The sequence below is a fragment of the Phocoena phocoena genome, chromosome 14 (genome assembly GCF_963924675.1).
Source record: "Phocoena phocoena chromosome 14, mPhoPho1.1, whole genome shotgun sequence".
Classification (NCBI taxonomy): Eukaryota; Metazoa; Chordata; class Mammalia; order Artiodactyla; family Phocoenidae; genus Phocoena; species Phocoena phocoena.
The window spans coordinates 38,211,687-38,229,993 of NC_089232.1; the positions used below are offsets into that span (position 1 = coordinate 38,211,687).

The 18,307-nt window shown below is 40.9% G+C and overlaps 1 pseudogene; it reads right to left on the reverse strand.

Annotated features, from left to right (window-relative positions):
- Window positions 1-13,289: 13,289 nt before the first annotated feature.
- Window positions 13,290-13,683, reverse strand: LOC136133984 (phosphatidylinositol N-acetylglucosaminyltransferase subunit P pseudogene; annotated as a pseudogene).
- Between the last annotated feature and the right edge of the window lie 4,624 nt (window positions 13,684-18,307).

The window sequence follows — 18,307 nt, forward strand, 5'->3', positions numbered from 1 at the left end:
ACTTTTCTAAAAATGAATACCCTATTCTGGGCCAAACATTAGGTTCAAGCCCTTATTCCTCTACAATTTGAAAACCTTTCCATCACCATTTCCTTCTTTTCTCATCTAAAGCCATCCCAGAACGTGGTTTTCTAGAATCAGCCTCCTTTAGAAGTCACCCTCCCTCCACCCCAGCTGCACATGCACATTATTGCATAACGTTAACTCTATAAACTCCATGCCCATAATGCCATAGAAGAAGGAAACAGAGTTTAATTGATCAACAAACGTCACATTAATGATCATCAGAAGTCAGAAAAAAGAGAGTTTGGGTCATCAAGAAACTTCCAAGAGAAAGAATCCTGACAAACAAACATTTCAAAAAGCAGAGGCCCCCAAAAGGTGGGAAAATGGAATGGGCAGCTGGAACCGGAACAAAACTCACAGATTGTAGAGCCAACTCCATCATCAAGTCCTTGTGTGACAAATCCCTAGTGTGAGGTCAAAGGGGATTTATCGCAGATGACAAAAAGATCATAAGCAGGGTGGCTTCTGCTTCAGTTTGATTTCTCTGCTGTTCTCTTGGCTCTACCTTCTTCCCAGCTCTGTTCCTTTCTACAAGCATCTCATTCAGATAGAAAAGGGTCTCTTCTTCCCCTTGTCTCTTTTTATGATTCAGGAAAATTTTCCTATGAGATTCCCCTTTGCAACACATTTGCTGCGATGGAGTCACATGACCCTTCCTAAGCCAATCACTGGCTAAGTCAATGGAACCACCTTGACTAGTTTATACTAATTAAGGTTTACTCCTGAAACTTCACATGAAGAAGGTATGGACCCCAAAACACAGTGCTACCAGCCAGGACAAAGGGGGTGTTACAGGTAGGGTTTCCCTGCCCTGCGTGTAGGAAGTTTATTGGGGAGTACTCTCAGCATCAAAGAAGTGAAGTAAGCAGGAGTGGACAAAGGGAGAAGTTGAGCTGCAATGAAATCACAGTAAAAACCTTAGCTGATCTTTCAGGGAGCTCTGGTGCTGGGCTGGCTCAGAGTTGTCCCAAATTGAGGTGAGAGAGCTAGGTCTTTTTACTCCTGTATCAATCAGACATTAGATGTGGGCTGCCCCGGGAAGGGAGCATTACCTGGGGCAAGGCAGCTCTTTTCGGCTGAGGAAAAATCTCAGAGAGGGACTCAGCTGATGACTGCGGCTGTCAACCTTCCCAGGAGATGGGGAAATGAGTGCTTCAGTCTTGGAGGGGGGATCTGGGTGGCTCAACATGTCATCCACTGTAGGAGTGATGGATGCTGCACGGGCAATCCCTCAGATCTCCTAGAAACCAACTAGGAGTCCACGCTCATGTCTAGAGAAAGCATTATATGTCAGCCTTTACCGGAACCATCTCTGGAACCCAATTACCTCATTACCCTTCCACTTCCTTAGGAAAAGATGACAGGAGAGCCTCCAAGTGTCAGCTACCATCCTGGCTTTTAAAAGTGGGACAGCTGGGAGATGGCTATGTGAACTGAGTTTGGGTGGGACCCAAACCCTCAGACTTAAGAAACGTGATGCCCACAAGAATGAAAATCCACAGGAATAGTCTTGAACAAGCCAGGAGCCTGCTAAGCTCTGGCATCTGCTGAACTTCCCAAATTACACACATTAAGCTGTTCAGTTCCACATTTCTATAGCGTGCTTCCTGCCAAGCTTCCTAGCACAGTCTACACAATGGGAAAATCAAAACGAGCAGTTAGACCAATTACGGATACGACAGGTCAAACAAATAAGCCTTTATCTAGGACTTAAGCAGACACAGTCAACAAGGGTCTAATCCAAAAATTGAGATTTGGACAAAGAAAGGCTTTATAAAACAAAAAGGGGGGTGGGGTGGGAGTAGAGATATTTGCGTGAATTTTTTCTCTGTCTCACTGAAAATACTAAAATAACATTTTATCCAGCCTCTCCATGCTGTCCTGTCCCTCCATCCCTAGCCTCTTGAACATTCTCTAGGTCTGTTACTAATCAGGCTGTAGAGCCAACTCACAGAGAAGTGTTAAGCTAGGGTATGAAAACAGTTGTCATTGAAAGAGCTGGAAAATTTACTTTGTTAATTGTTATGTATCTAGTTGAATGCCCAAGAATTAAAGCTATACACAGGAGTGTTTGTGTGTATATTCAGGAAGTACAGAGACTATGTGTTACAGAAACCCCAAGCATTTCAGCTAAGTGAGAAATTCTAGGTAGAGTAAGGGACTTGAATCTAATAATACCATTATTGTAGTCAGGAGCTAGATACGATAGGACTTTATTATCTTATTATTACTTTTAACAAGAAAAACTGTTTACAAGTTTCTGGTCACTCTCATTCCAGCAGGAGAGACCTCAAGTCTTGTGGATACTCATTGTTCTGTGGAAAGGGAAATGCAGAGAAGTTTTTGTTATCCTTTTTCCCCCTCTGGACTAACAAAGGCCACCCCTCTTCATACAGGTCCATAATCTCTGCAATTCTGAAGTCCATAAGCCTCTGGAAAATGAAAACTTTTTTTCATAGTGGCACTATAACTAACTTGGTTATTTTGGCAGTAAAACCTGATTGGAATTTATGGGGGGGTAGTTATAGTTTTCATTTATCCCATATTTCACTACAAATATGTTAATGTGTTTGATCACAGGTGCTGCTCCAGGCATATTAATATATCTGAATGAAGATATATATTTCAGGGAATTATCAGCATATAGATGGTATCTGAAGTCATGGGAATGGTTGACATGGTCCAGGGAATGAAAAGAGACTGAGAAGAGAAGAGGGCCGAGGACCAAATTTAGTGAATGGGCCTGAGGGAGGATCAGAAAGCCAGGAAGAAGTGAGAGAGGAAATGGAATCAGCTCTTTTGCCCTTTTTTTATCCATTTCTGTTTCCCTCAAACTTTAAAAACTTAATTACAGATGTGAGATTACTAGGCAATATTTAACCTAACCCCTGTAGCTTGTGCCCCATGCTTCACTAATTGGATAGCTTTTGCAAGTCCCTGATCACACAATGCCTGGCTTAACATGCAGATTCTTTTCTTAAATTAAAGAAGTAGAAATGAAGAATAAGTAATTAATGGATGACTAGATCTTTTCCCCAGCTTCCCCTTCGGTAATCCTGCGAGCCAAGTGTGTGAACAAGATAGCATCTAAAGAAAGATCACAAGGAGTCAGCAAGTCTGCACCCGGTGAAAGATGACGAAGACAGTGACCCCCTCCCCAAATGATTAAGTGAGACTAGCTTCCTTTTTTCCCTTTAAAACTTTCATGGCCAAGCAGAATCTTGAGAGTTGGTTCTGGGTCATGAGTCCGCCTTCTCCGTAGGTTGCCAGCCTCCTGAATAAACCACCTTTCCTTTTCCAACTCTTCTCTTGAGTATTGGCTTTTGAGCAGCCAGCAGCCGCACCTGAGTTCAGTAACAGAAGGTGGAAAACAGGGTGTGGAGATGCAGCAGCCCAGGGAAGAGGTTTCAGCATGACAGATGGTTATCAGTGTCGGCTGCATGGAAGTCAGTGGAGGACCAGAAGGGAGCAAGGGGGTTTGCAGCCTTAGAGGTCTTGTCTCCTAGGAGGCTAAGAACACATCCTAAATGTATTTTATGTTTTTAAGAGTGCTGAACTCTGCTTTGTTTATTGTAGGTGCACATTAAAGACTTGTTAATTAATTGAATGTGTCAATTAAAGCCCTTGATCAGAGGGGCAAACCTGCTTTTGTGAGGTCTCATTTGGGATAAAAGGCTGGGAACACAACAGAAAGAGCATAGAGAAAGAGCATGGAAATGACTAAGAAGTGAGTGCTAAGTGCTCACTGACATGAAGAGCTGGAAAGGAGAACATTTCGCTCCTTACTACATGGAAGAGCGGTGGGGCTGGGTAACAGGAAACAGTAAAATTGGTAGGTCTTTGAAATGAAAGGAGTAAGAACCATGGTGGAAAGAGAAAGTAGATTAACCAAATAAACGTTTATTCTTAAACTATGGGTCAGGGCAATTTATAGAACCTTAGCGATAACCAAATCAACTATTATTTTACAAATGATAAACACTCAGAGAGGCTGAGAGACTCTCTTAAGTAAATAGCTAGTTACCCACAAAGCCTGGACTCAAACTGAGGGCTCAGCCCCAGTCCAGTGCTAATTCCACTATAAACATAAAATCTCACCTCTGGGCCCCTCTTTCGATTTCCTGCCTGTCTTCCCACACTTTTACTAGTAAAAATCTGGGTAAAATGAACATCTGGGCAGCTACGATCATCCGCATAAAATCACAGGCACTGGGGCTAAAGCACTCTCAATGGGCAACAGGTACCATGATGGATTCAAAGGCCAGAGATGGAGGGATTTACTCATCTGCCTCTTCCAGAAAACTCTGGGAGGGAAGAACCAAGCATGGCTTCAGAAATTCACCCTGGAAAATCATTTTTTAAATGTATTGGGTGTGTAGAAGAGTTTATTCTCTTTTCCAAATGGTATTTATTACTTTCATAATCAGAAAACATTCATTTAAAAAAAAAACAACTTTTTTTTAAACGAGAGAGTAGGCAGTGGGGAGAAAGAGTTAGGGTGAAACAGGCTTTTTGCCAGTGTGACCAGCAACCTCTTAGAATCAGGTTGTGCCAGATGAAAACCAGGCAGGGCTCAAGGGAAACCAATTTTACTTTCCTTTCCCTCTTTTTCTCTTCTGGTTTGGTTTGTATGGTGAACTGTTGTGCAAGTCAGCAACTTGCATAGGGAAGACTAAGACTGTATTTTCTTGACTTGGTGAGATAGGAGATCAGTTAAAGGGGGGAAAGGGAAAGAAAATGGACACTGGAGAATGGGAGAAGCTGTGACTTTGGGGGAACCATTTCAGTGAAATACTATGTGAATGTCTGTTATAAGCAAGACCGAGGAGGATGAAACATGGTCCTTGCCCTTAAAATGTGTGACTGTTTACTGATCTGTCCTTCAACCACCAGCACTGACAGTACTTGATGGGCAAAAGGGGTTCAATCAACACCCCCTGAATGAAAGAATCAGATGTCCACTCATGAAAAGATGCAGCACATCCTTTTAGGTAGAAAAAAAAAAAAATCCCATACCATTTTCCTTGACTTTTTTGGATCCACCAGTCCCAACAGGTACCCTCTCTTTCAAGATGTCAGGAAAACCAGGCCTCAGGGTACTGATGGGCCAACATTTCTCTTCTCTTGGAATTCAACACTGCCTGGCTGGCCATTAATTTTGCCAGCTGCCCCTCAGAGTCACAGATATTGGGAGAAGACCCAGACCTGAGCAGAGTCTGCTCCAAGACTGCCAAGTCCTCATGTCTAAGGTCAAACATGCCATTCTGTCCCTAAGGAAACCCCAGAGACAGTTTCTCCCCATTTAGTGGCAAGATCCAGGCTTGGCTGATGTGCTATGATATTGGGGTCTAAAAGCTATTCTTATTTTGCTTCCAAAAGTCACTTTTGGATGCCAGAAAGGGAAGTTTTAACCTCTAAAGCCTGGAACACAACATTCCAAAACAGCTGGAAAGGCCTTGGAAACTTCTCAGATGAAGTTAATTAAAACCTTCCTCTGCCCCAAGGGTCAAATCCTGCTGTTCATGGATAACTCTCAAGTTGTTGTCTAGCTTAGTCTCCAGATAAGCAGGTCTCCCAAGGACTTGAGAGTTTGGTCTGGAAAGCTGTGTCCTGCAGAACAGGCCAGCTGTTCCTGCCAGGAGAACAGTTGTTTTCTGCCTCAGAGATTCTAGGCCAGAAATGTAAGGAGAGCCCACAGACGTTTCTGCTAGCAGCTTTTACTATGGTTCATACCCCCAATTTTCAGCCAAAGGAATTCTACTCCTCGAATCCACCCAGGAAGAAAACACCTCCATGATACATAGCTTTGAGTCCTATGCTTATCATCAGAAAGGCCAACTTCGCTCTGGGAAGAATCGATGGTGTCAGTCTCTCTGCACAATGTCAATAACTTGTATCACTGAAACGAAATAAGAGGGTTACCATAGCAGGAAGGCAGTGCCTCACTTGCTCTCCTGCTAATGTGAGACACTGCTTAGTGCAAGGATCTGCGCCTAGCCCTGGCTTGGCCACACACAGCTGGGAGGCATTTCAGGAGAAAGGGAGCCATTGTTCCCAACAGGATGCATGCTTTGCCAGCATGTCTCTTCATCAGCCTAACACAGGTCATCTTCTCTGCCTGTGGATCAGCAAAGTCCTTCTCAACAAACGTCAAATGTCTTTGTGTGTTAAAAGATCCCCGAGAACAGATGTGGTTGAGGTATCCAATTGTAACTTAAGGGTTATTTGCCCAGTCTGATTCACTAAATATTGACTAAGTGGCTGACTTAAAAGAAACAATGGGGCTTCCCTGGTGGCGCAGTGGTTGAGAGTCCGCCTGCTGATGCAGGGGACGTGGGTTCGTGCTCCGGTCTGGGAAGATCCCACATGCTGCGGAGCGAATGGGCCCGTGAGCCATGGCTGCTGAGCCTGCGCTCTGCAGCGGGAGAGGCCGCAACAGTGAGAGGCCCGCGTACTGCAAAAAAAAAAAAAAAAAAAGAAACAATGCCTTTGCTACTGGAAAACCAATGTAAGACCAGGTCCCTGACCTCTGACCTCCAGGAGCTTATCGTGTGGTAGTAAGGGGCCCTGAGCATGTCAGCTGTGGGCTCTGCCACACCCAATGTCTCCTACGAAGGGGGATCCTCCCTTATCCAGAGCCCCCTGCTCAGAGAAATAGCACCAAGCTGTTCCATGTCCAGGAATGGCCACTGATTGTCCAGGACCAGGGGCCTACCCCACATGCCACCCCCAATAGGCAATGTAGTGGCCTTGAGTGGACTGGCATGGAAAAATGGCAAAACCTATGGGAGCTGGGTATATGTGGAGGAAGCAGAGCGCATATGCTTAGGTAGAAGCTGGGTCCTTAAAGGCCACGCCCTGGAGTGAAGAGCCTTTGACTTGGCTTTACCACTGTTCCTGCCTTTCCTAATGTCCAACTGTTTTCTTTTTTCTGGGCTCCTCTGTGTATGTAGCTTTCAAAACCCATGCCTTAGCACACACACCTACACATACACACCCCCACTGCCACCACTACTTATAGTAACAAGACAAATTCTATTCCTGACCAAGAGGGAAGAGGAGTAAGAGAAGTCATGCGATCACCATGCTAGGAGGTGGAGGGCTTGTGTGATCTTAAACCTTCAGTCGAGCTGTAGTTTGAGCCTCACCCAGCTGACACAGCCACAGGGATTGTAAGTTCCAGGAGGGCTGCCTTGTTTGCTGCTGTATCTCCTGGCACAGTGCCTGCACAGTTGGTGATCAGTAATGCTGGCTGAATGAATGACTGAATAGACTGGGAACCAGAGAGATTAACGGAGGTTTAGCATTGGCTGTCTTTCGTGTGTCACAATCTCTCTCCCCGACGCTCCATGCCTGGGAGGCTCACCTACACTGACTACATTCAAAGGCTTCCTTATCCCCTGACTTCCAGTGGGGTTCAGCCAAATGGGGAACCCTAGCCAGAGATCAGAGACAAGGAGGCAAGTGACACCAGGGTATACATGCCCCCATGAAGGCTACATTCTTATAAGGAGACCCCCTCCATACTACCCCTCTGCCTCCCAATTCTCTCACTTCTTCAGGCCTTAGACATATAATGACTCCCAATCCAATGTTACCTGCCCAAGAAAACATCAATCCTTTATGGTTCCCCCACCAACCCTTGTAAATAATGCCTTTATTAAATGCTCCTCAAAGCACACAGTTTGAATGTAGCATCTGTTTCCTGCTGAGACCGCAAATGACAGAGGTTCCAAAAATCAAGTGTATACGCTTTTTGCTATCTGGTTTTCTCCATGTTCTAGTACATTCTGCTCAGCTCTATCAGCAAACACTCATTGCTTCACAGAGGCAAGCTGGTTGGGAGGGTATTTGCCCAAACTGGACCTGTTTGAGGTGAGGGGGTGGGTGGCAGAAGGGAAGCAACAGAGTGTCCTGCCTCAACGCTAATAATAAATATACTGCATAAACAGTGAGGAAGACACCTAATTTGGTTCCTACCTTCCCAGCATGAAGTTAGGGTCAGACCTCCCATTCAGGAAGAAAGTTTTCCTTCTCTGATAAAATTAGTTTCTTTAGCTAAAAATTCTTTTTTTGAGTTATGTTTTATTGTACAACCACAAAATAATAATCAAAAAGGTTCTTTTGGTAAGAAGGCCATTGCTCTGCTCTAACCACACATTTAATTTACCCAAATTAATGCAGCAGAAGTTGAGTGGGGGTGGAATCTTCTTTTCTATGTCATTTGTCTTTTTAATATTGATAAGCTCTCAAAAAGCAAGAGTTACTAAGCGTATCAAGCTGTGCTCTTCTTCAGCCTTTAGTGTGGAGTTAGGGAGAGTGGGTGGAAGCAGTAGGGATATTTTATTTTTATGGTAATTTATCCTCTCTGAACATACTAATAGGGAAAAGTACATTTTAAATTTTCTGAAAAGGAGATTAAAAGGGTCTCAAGTGATCTGAAGCTTTCTCTCGCCTCTAAAAAAATCTTTCCACAGCTCTCTGGTGCATATTATCTTGTCAACTTGGGATCTACTATTAATGCAGGTTTCCCACCAGGCAGATTCAACAGCAGTCTAAGATAGAAATGCCTGATTTCCTACCTAAGACTCAAATGGAAAAACACAGCATCTGAATTTACTTGTTCTGTTTTTTTTTCCCTCCCTCTCACCCCTTTTAAAAAAGGACTGGTTTCTTCAGTTCTCAGCCTTTTGGCAGCAGCCGTTTAAAAGAAAGAATCACACGGTAATTATTAATTTTGCATGGGATCAACTCTGGCCTCAGCTTTCATCTGAGATGCAGTTACATGAAAAACAGACTGCGTTAATTTCATCCCCTCTGGGGTTGCTTGGCAACAAGGCCTTGTTCCATATCATCTTTTATTCTTGGCCCAGAGTGATCTCTTTGGGGCATTGCTCATGCTAAGGCAATCATCATCCTGTTGCTGTCCCTTCTGAATGTGTCCCTATGGTCCTGATGGCACAGGGGGTTGGTGGCTTAGCTCCAGTCATACTGGCTGGGGTCTGTAAAAGCTCTGAGCTTGTCAGCACAGAGAATGAACTATGCTTGGGGAATTGGGGATTTAAACAATAGAGGTTAGACAGGAGAGAGAGTGAGGAAGCATGAGCTATGTCTAAAGCGATAATGGAGGACGGTGGGGCAGAGATGGGGTAAATACTAATGGGATAAATACTGAAGTCTTTTTTGTTTTTAATACTTATTTATTTATTTACTTTTGGCTGCGTTGGGTCTTTGTTGCTGCGCGTGGGCTTTCTCTAGTTGTGGCGAGTGGGGGCTACTCTTCGCTGCGGTGAGAGGGCTTCTCATTGTGGTGGCTTCTCTTGTTGCAGAGCACTGGCTCTAGATGACTGGGCTTCAGTAGTTGTGGCACGTGGACTCAGTAGTTGTGGCACATGGGCTTGGTTGCTCCACGGCATGTGGGATCTTCCTGGACCAGGGCTTGAACCCGTGTCCCCTGCACTGGCAGGTGGATTCTTAACCACTGCACCACGAGGGAAGTCCCTCAAGTCTTTTTTAAATTAAAAAAAAAAAAAAGCATTACTATGTTCTGGTTTGGAAATCTTTCTAAGCTCTATTGTCAAATGATAAATGTGAGGTCCAGAACAGTTTTTTGGGTGGGAAAGAGAAGAAGGGGAGATATAAGAATATTTTATTTTTGCATAAAGAAAAATATATGGATGGGCATTCCCTGGTGGCCGAGTGGTTGGAACTCCACGCTTTCACTGCTGAGGGCTTGGGTTCAATCCCTGATAGGGGAACTAAGATCCAACAAGCTGCATGGTGTAGCCAAAAAAAAAAAAAAAAAAAAAAAAACCGGATGATTACGAGTGTTTGTGAGGGGAGAGAATGATGAGGTAGAAGGGCGGAGGCGAAAACAAGAGTTTTCACCTGTGTACCTCTTTATATTGTTTTGCTTTATAAACTAAAATAATGTTACTTAGTCCAAAAAAATTTTTTAAATAAATATTAAAAAGTGTTAGCAATTCAGTGCAAGCTGTTAACGTTTGGGAGAGTTGGGAAAGTTGGGTGAAGAGTATTCAGAGTTCTTTGTACTATTTTTGCAACTTTCTGGTAAGTCTGGAATTATTTCAAAATTAAACTTAAAAGAAATTTTAAAAAATATTAGCAACTCCAACGAATTTTCTAGCCTTTCCTTCCTGTTCAAACATCATTCTTGCTATCCTTCAGAGGCAGTCAATCTGCATATATTGAACATTCTGAGTGACTTGGTAGGAGATGGGGATATCTTTGAGCATTTGAGCTGCAGAGAAGAGACCTCAGCTAGGAACATTAGCCTTAATCAGAGTGTGGTTCCATCCCTGTCCCAAATGGCTTTAGCTGTGGTCCCTAAAAATCTCAGAAATCTCAACCTCCTTAGGGACTGGTCTCTCTGAGTATGGAACTCCCATGATGAAAGCATCACTCTTCAATTCATGTAAGCCCTCAATTGTGCCTTCATGGCTTCCCTGGACATCCTTCAGTGTTTTTTCCTCTCTGCAGCCATCTCCTCATCTTTCAAATCACTCTGTATCTATCTTTCTCCACTAGACTAAGCTCCTTGAGGGTATGTGCAATGACTGAGCCATCACTACACACAGCTCCCCTGGCATAGCATAAGTACGTACTTTTTTAAAATGTTTTTATTTAAAATAAAAACTTGAAATAATTATAGATTCACATGAAGTTGCAAAAGAATATAAAGAGAAGCTATAAATGCCTATATTTAAAAAGAAAGAAAAATCTTAAATCAATAACCTAACTTTTCACCTGAAGTAACTAGAAAAAGAAGAGCAAACTAGAACCAAAGCAAGTAAAGGAAGGGAGGAAAAAAAGATTGGAAAGGAAATAAATGAAGTAGAGACTAGAAAAACAATAGAGAAAATCAATAAAACCAAAAGTTGGTTCTTTGTAAAGATCAACAAAATTGACAAACTTTTAGCTAGACTGAAAAAGATAAAAAGAGAAAAGACTCAAATGAGTAAAATCAGCAACGAAAGAGAGAACATGACTATCAACCTTACAAAAATAAAAAGGGCTATAGGGAAAACTATGAATAATTATATGCCAACAAATTAGATAGCAGAGATGAAACAGACAAATTCCTGGAAACACAAAAGCTACTAAAACTGAGTCCGTAAGAAATAGAAAATCGAAACCATGATAAGTTATCACTTCACACCCACTTCTATGGCAATAATCAAAAAGACAGACAGGGCTTCCCTGGTGGCGCAGTGGTTGAGAATCCACCTGCCAGTGCAGGTGACACGGGTTCGGACCCTAGTCTGGGAAGATCCCACGTGCTGCAGAGTGCTGTGCCCGTGCGCCACAGCTACTGGGGCTGCACTCAGGAGCCCACAAGCCATGACTGCCGAGCCCGTGTGCCACGACTGCTGAGGCCCATGTGCCTGGAGCCTGTGCTCCACAACAGGAGAGGCCACCGCAGTGAGAGGCCTGCGCACTTCGGTGAGGGGTGGCCCCTATTGGCCACAACCAGATAAGAGCCCGTGCGCAGAAGCAAAGACCCAACGCAGCCAAAAATAAAATAAAATAAATAAATTTTTTTTAAAAATTAAAAAGACAGGGACTTCCCTGGAAGTCCAGTGGTTGAGACTTCGACTTCCAATGCAGGGGTTGTGGGTTCGATCCCTTGGTCGGGGGGCTGGGATCCCACATGCCTCCCGGCTAAAACTCAAAAAACCAGAAGGTAGGACAGAAGCAATATTGTAACATTCAATGAAGACTTTAAAAATGATCCACATCAAAAAAATTTCAAAAAAAAAAAAAAAGGCAGACAATAACATGTGTTAGTGAGGATGTGGAGAAATTGGAACTTTCATACACTGATGGTGGCAACGTAAAATGGCACAGCATCTTGGAAAACTGTTTCAGTCCTTCAAAAATTAAACATAGAGTTACCACATGGCCCCAAAATTGCGTTTGTAGGTATGTCCCCAAGAAAATTGAAAACCTACTTTCAAACCCTTGCACATAAATATTCTTAGCAACATTATTCATAACAGTCAAAAAGTAGAAACAATCTAGATGTCTATCAGTTACGAATGAATAAACAAAATGTGGCATATCTATATCATGGAATATTATTCAACCACAGAAAGGCATAAAGTACTGATACATGCTACAAGTTGCATGAATCCTGAAAACATGCTAGATGAAAGAAGCCAGACACAAAAGAACACATATTGTATGATTCCACATATATGAAATATCAAGAATAGGCAAATCCACAGATACAGAAAGTAGGTTAACAGTTTCTAGAGGAAGGGGGAAGGGAGAATGGGGAGCGACTACTAATGCATACAGGGTTTCTTCTGGAGGGATGAAAATGTTCTGGAATTAATGGTGATAGCTGCATAACTGTGAATATACTAAAAATGACAGAATTATAAGCTTTAAAGTGTGAATTTTATGGCATAAAAATTATATGTCAATTTTTTAAAAAGAATGAGTAAAAGCAATAGCTAATGCCTTTAAAAATGTAATGAGAGATTCCATTTACCCTTTACTCATTTACTCTTTACTCATTTACCCCAATGGTAACATCTTGCATAACCATAGTACCATATTACAACCAGGCAGATGACTTTAGTACAATCCACAAAGCTTATTCCAATTTCACCAGCTTTACATGCCCTTGTGTGTATGTGTGTGTATGTGTGTGCATGTAGTTCTATGCAATTTTATCACATGTATGTTCATGTAACCACCACCACAGTCAAGACACAGAATTGTTTCATTATCACAAGGATCCTTCCTGCTCTGTTTGTACTCATGCCCTCCTTCTCTCTCTATCTCTAACCCCTAGCAAACACTAATCTATTCTTCATCTCTGTAATTTTGTTATTTAAAATTTTTAATATAAATTGCTATACGTCAAAGTGTTATACAAATGTAATATTTTGTGTTTGACTTTTTTCACTCAACATAATTTGAGATCCATCCAAGTTGTTGTGTGTATCAATAGTTCATTCCTTTTATTTATTTTTAAATTTTTTGGTAATGTAGTATTTTACTTATTCTATTCATAATAACTAATATTTAAGAACATTTACATTATTAATAGAACTTAATCTAAAAGAAGTTCACCTTACTTTTTTTTTAACATCTGAATACTGGGTATTAATAAGAGAAGAGGTAAGATAATTGTGGTCAAAATTACTATTTCAAAAACATAAATGCTTTGTGTTACTAAGTCTACATATAACTCAGTTTGGGGTATAAAGTTCTTTGGCTGCAAGAAAGAACACTTGATTTACTTCACCAAGAGGAATATCTGGGATGACTTCTCTTGGTATTTCGTCTGTTGATTTTTAGCATACTTATCTGTGACTGTATGAACTCCAAATAAGTGTACATAGCTGGTTATTGTAGCCACTTACTATAGAAATAGGAGATGGACAGAAAAAAAAAGAAATAGGAGGTGGACAGATAATGTAACCGTCCAATATTTTTGAGGCCAAAAGCTTAAGCCTGAGGAGTTAAGCCAAGATTCAGGAATAAAGACCCACAGGAGATGGAGTGTGAAGCCAAAACTGGGAGCTTAAGAACAAAGGCATAAATCGCTTTTTCTGGCAATGATGATGGTGAATTTTCCACCATTTTCCCAGTGGCTTTAGACAGTCTCAGAACCGAGCCCTCTGCACAAACAAGCACAGCAGAGGGAGACGGGTAGAGAGGAAAAACTGAAGGAAAGACCAAGGGGCGATGGTGCCCCCAGCCTGGGCACAGGTGCAGTGGGACCCCCTTCAGGCGGCACAGGACCACGCCCATTCCTTTTATTTCAAAATAATTTTTTTTAGAACAGTTTTATTTTTATTTTTTATCTTATTTTTTTAAACATCTTTATTGGAGTATAATTGCTTTACAATGTTGTGTTAGTTTCTGCTGTATAACAAAGTGAATCAGCTATATGTATACATATATCCCTATCTCCCCTCCCTCTTGCATCTCCCTCCCACCCTCCCTATCCCACCCCTCTAGGTGGTCACAAAGCACCGAACTGATCTCCCTGTGCTATGTGGCTGCTTCCCACTAGCTATTTTACATTTGGTAGTATATATAAGTCCATGCCACTCTCTCACTTCGTCCCAGCTTACCCTTCCCCCTCCCCGTGTCCTCAAGTCCATTCTCTATGTTTGCATCTTTATTCCTGTCCTGCCCCTAGGTTCTTAGAACAGTTTTAGATTTACAGAATTATTGTAAAGATAGTACAGAGAGTTCTCATATACTCCACATCCTGTTTCCCCTATCATTAGCATTTCACAATTAATGGGTCAATCTCGATACATTCTTGTTAACTAAAGCTCATACTTGAGATTTCCTCAGTTTTCCCTTAATGACTTTTTTCTGCATCAAGATCCCATCCAGGATACAATACTACATTCGCAGTTATATCTCCTTAGCTCCTCTTGGCTGTGGCTGTTTCTTGGACTTTTCTTGGTGTTTTTTTTTTGTTTTTTTGTTTTTATGACCCTTAAGAGTTTTGAGGGGTCCTGGTCTAATATTTTGTAGAATATCTGTCAGTTGTGATTTGTCTGATGTTTTTCTCATGGTTAGACTGGGGTAATGTGTTTTGGGGAGGACGACCACAGAGGTAAAGTGCCATCCTCATCACATCATATCAAGGGAACATATTAACAATATGACATCACTGCTGATGTTACCCTTGATCACCTGGCTGATAGTGTTTGTCAGGCTTCTCTACTGTAAACTTACTCTGTTTTTCCTCTCTCTTTCCATACTGTACTCTTTGGAAGAAAGTCACCACATACAACCCACATTTAAGGAGTGGAAAATAATGTTCCATCCTTTGAAGGGCAGAATATCTACATCAATTACTTGCATGAGAGATATATCTAGTCTCCCCAATTTACTTATTTATTCAGTCATTTATTTATACCAGTATGGAATCATGAATTTTATACTTAGAGCTATAATACAATACTACTTTATTAATTTTGTTGCTCAAATTGTTTCAGCTTTGGCCATTAAGAGCTCTATTCCATTGGTTCTGATATCCCTTTGACATATGACCATCACTGTAGGGGTTTTTGATTTTTGTTTTTGTGAGCATTTTTTTTTTAACTTCCTGGTACTACAAAATGTTCTAGGCTCAAATTGTAGCTAGCCTGCCCCATTCCTAGAATCAGCTTTTTCTCCAAGGAGCCTTGGTTCCTTTTGTTGGAGAATGGTATTAGAAACCAAGATCTGGGCTCTACGTGTGTTCATTGTTACTGGGGTGTCATATCTTTTAGGTGCTCTCAGTTGACAGAACAAATAAACATAGATGTGTATACTAACCCATATATATATACACATCTTAAATATTCCTATTTGTAACCACTTGTACCTATATTAAGCTAAACATGAGTTCATACTGATATTTCCAACTTTAATCCATTAGGACATGTATTATTCTAGCTTCTTCCGCTTGCTTATCTATAACCTCCCACTCTAACAACCTTGCTCCCATCACCCATCATTCATTTATTTAATTCTTCAATTCCAATATACATGTATAGTAGTTTCAGAATTCCTAACCCACACCCCCATGGAAAATGGTACTTATATACAATTCTTTTTGCTTTTAGTCATATAGACTCCTCTCATTTCCAAAGTACTTAGGTCAGCATGTTATTTCCCTTCCTGTTTCAGTGAGGTTGTTTCACACATTTGGAGTATATTTACATTCTTTAGTCACATCTTGTATTCCATCATGGGATCTCTGACTCTTTAAATTACTTCTTTTAATTTGTGTACATCAAGATTTTTTCTTTGTAATGTAAAGCTCAATGGCTTTGAAAAATGCTTAATGCTGTATTCACCATTACAGTATCATACAGAATAGTTTCATTGCCCTAAAAAAATCCCCTGGGTTTCACCTTTTCAAGCCTCTCCAACCCTGAACCCCTGGCAGCCACTGATCTGCTCACCATCTCTATAGTTTTGTCTTTTCCAGAATGTCTTGTAATTGGACTCATACATCTGTTGTTTTTTTTCAGACTGGCTTCCTTCACTTAGTGGTATGCATTTAAGATTCATCCATGTCTTGAACAGCTTCTTTTTACTGCTGTATAACATTCTACTGTATGGATGTATACTTTGTTTAGTCGTTCACCTATTAATGGAGATTATGAATCAAGTTGTTATACACATTCACATGCAGGTTTTTGTGTTGCCAGTTGGGACATCAGTTTTCAAATCAGGAGCATGATTGCTGGATTATATGGTAAGATTACGTTTAGTTTTGTAAGAAACTACTAAACTGTTTCCAAAGTGGCTCTACCACTTTCGATTTCCAACAGCAATGAATGAGAGTTCTTGTTGCTCCTTGTCCTCTCCAGCGGTTTTTTTTTTTAAGCCATTCTCATAGGTATATAGTGGTATCACATTGTTGTAATCTGCGATTCCCTAATGACAAATGATACCGAGCATCTCTTCATATGCTTGTTAACCATTTACAGATCTTCTCTGGTGAGGTATCTGTTCAGCTCTAACATCATACTTAGTTGTGAGAAACTGGATGCTTTCCCTTATTATTAGGAGCAAGGCAACAATGTCCTCTCACACCACTCTTATTCAACATTGTACTGGAATTCCTAGCTAGTGCTTTAAGGTAAAAAAAGGAAATAAACGCTATATAGATTAGAAAGGAAGAAACACAGCTCTATTCACAGATGACATGAAAATCCCAAAGAATTGACAAGAAACCCTCCTGGAACTAAAAAGTGAGTATAGCAAAGTCTCAGGATACAATGTTAATACACAAAAGTCAATTACTTTCCTATATAATAACAATGAACTATTAGAATCTAAAATTTCAAAAAGCAATTCCACTTAAAATAGTACTCAATAGGGACTTCCCTGGTGGCACAGTGGTTAAGAATCTGCCTGCCAATGCAGGGGACACAGGTTTGATCCCTGGTCCAGGAAGATCCCACATGCTGCGGAGCAACTAAGCCCGTGCACCACAGCTACTGAGCCCACATGCCGCAACTACTGAAGCCCGCGTGCCTAGAGCCCATGCTCTGCAACAAGAGAAACCACCGCAATAAGAAGCCCCCGCTCGCTGCAACTAGAGAAAGTCCGCGTGCAGCAACGAGGACCCAACACAGCCAAAAATTTAATTTAATTTAATTTAAAAAATAGCACTCAATAAATGAAAAATTTAGGAATAAGGCTAATAAAATATGTGCAGGACTCTATGGGGAAAATTAGAAAACATTGATGCAAAGAAGGTTTAAATAAATAAAACTATTTCATCTTCATGGATTGGAAGACTCAATATTGTTAAGATGTCAATTCTTCCCAACTTAATCTGTAGATTCAATATAATCAAAATCAAAATCTCAGTAAGCTATTTTGTAGATAATAACAAGCTGATTCTAAAGTTTATATGTAAAGGCAAAGGACCCAGAATAGCCAACACAATACTGAAGAAAAAGAACAAAGTTTCCAGACTCACACTACCTAATTTCAAGACTTACTACAGTATGTCTTCAATAATCAAGACAACATGGTACTTGTGAAGATTCAGACATGTAGATCAATGAAACAGAAGAGAGAGTCCAAAAATAGACCCACACAAGTATAACCAACTGATCTTTGGCAAAGGGGCAGAAGTGACTCAATGGAGAAAGGGTAGTCTTGTCAATAAATGGTGATTGAACAAATGGTGATGGATGTCCACATGCAAAAAAATGAACCTAGGCACAGACCTTACACCTTATATATTGATAAAAAGTAACTCAAAATGGACCATAGACCTAAATGTAAAATGCAAAACTACAAAACTTCTTGAAGAAAACAAAGGAGAAAATCTGCAAGACCTTGGGTCTGGTAACGAGTTTTTAAATATAACACCAATAGCATGATCCAGGAAAGAAACATTAATAAGTTTGACCTTATTAAAATTAAATTTCTTTGCAAGAGACGCCATTAAAATCATGAAAAGACAAGTGAAAGACTTGGAGAAAATATTTGCAAAACATATATCTGATACAGGACTTGTATATAAATTATACAAACTCTTAGAACTCAACGATAAGATAATAAACAACCCAATTAAAAAATGAACAAAAGATCTGAACAGATACCGCACCAAAGAAGATCCACAAATGATTATTAAGCATATGAAAAGATGCTCTGTATTATTTGTCATTCGGGCATTGCAAATTACGACAACATGATACCACTATATACCTATGAGAATGGCTTAAAAAAA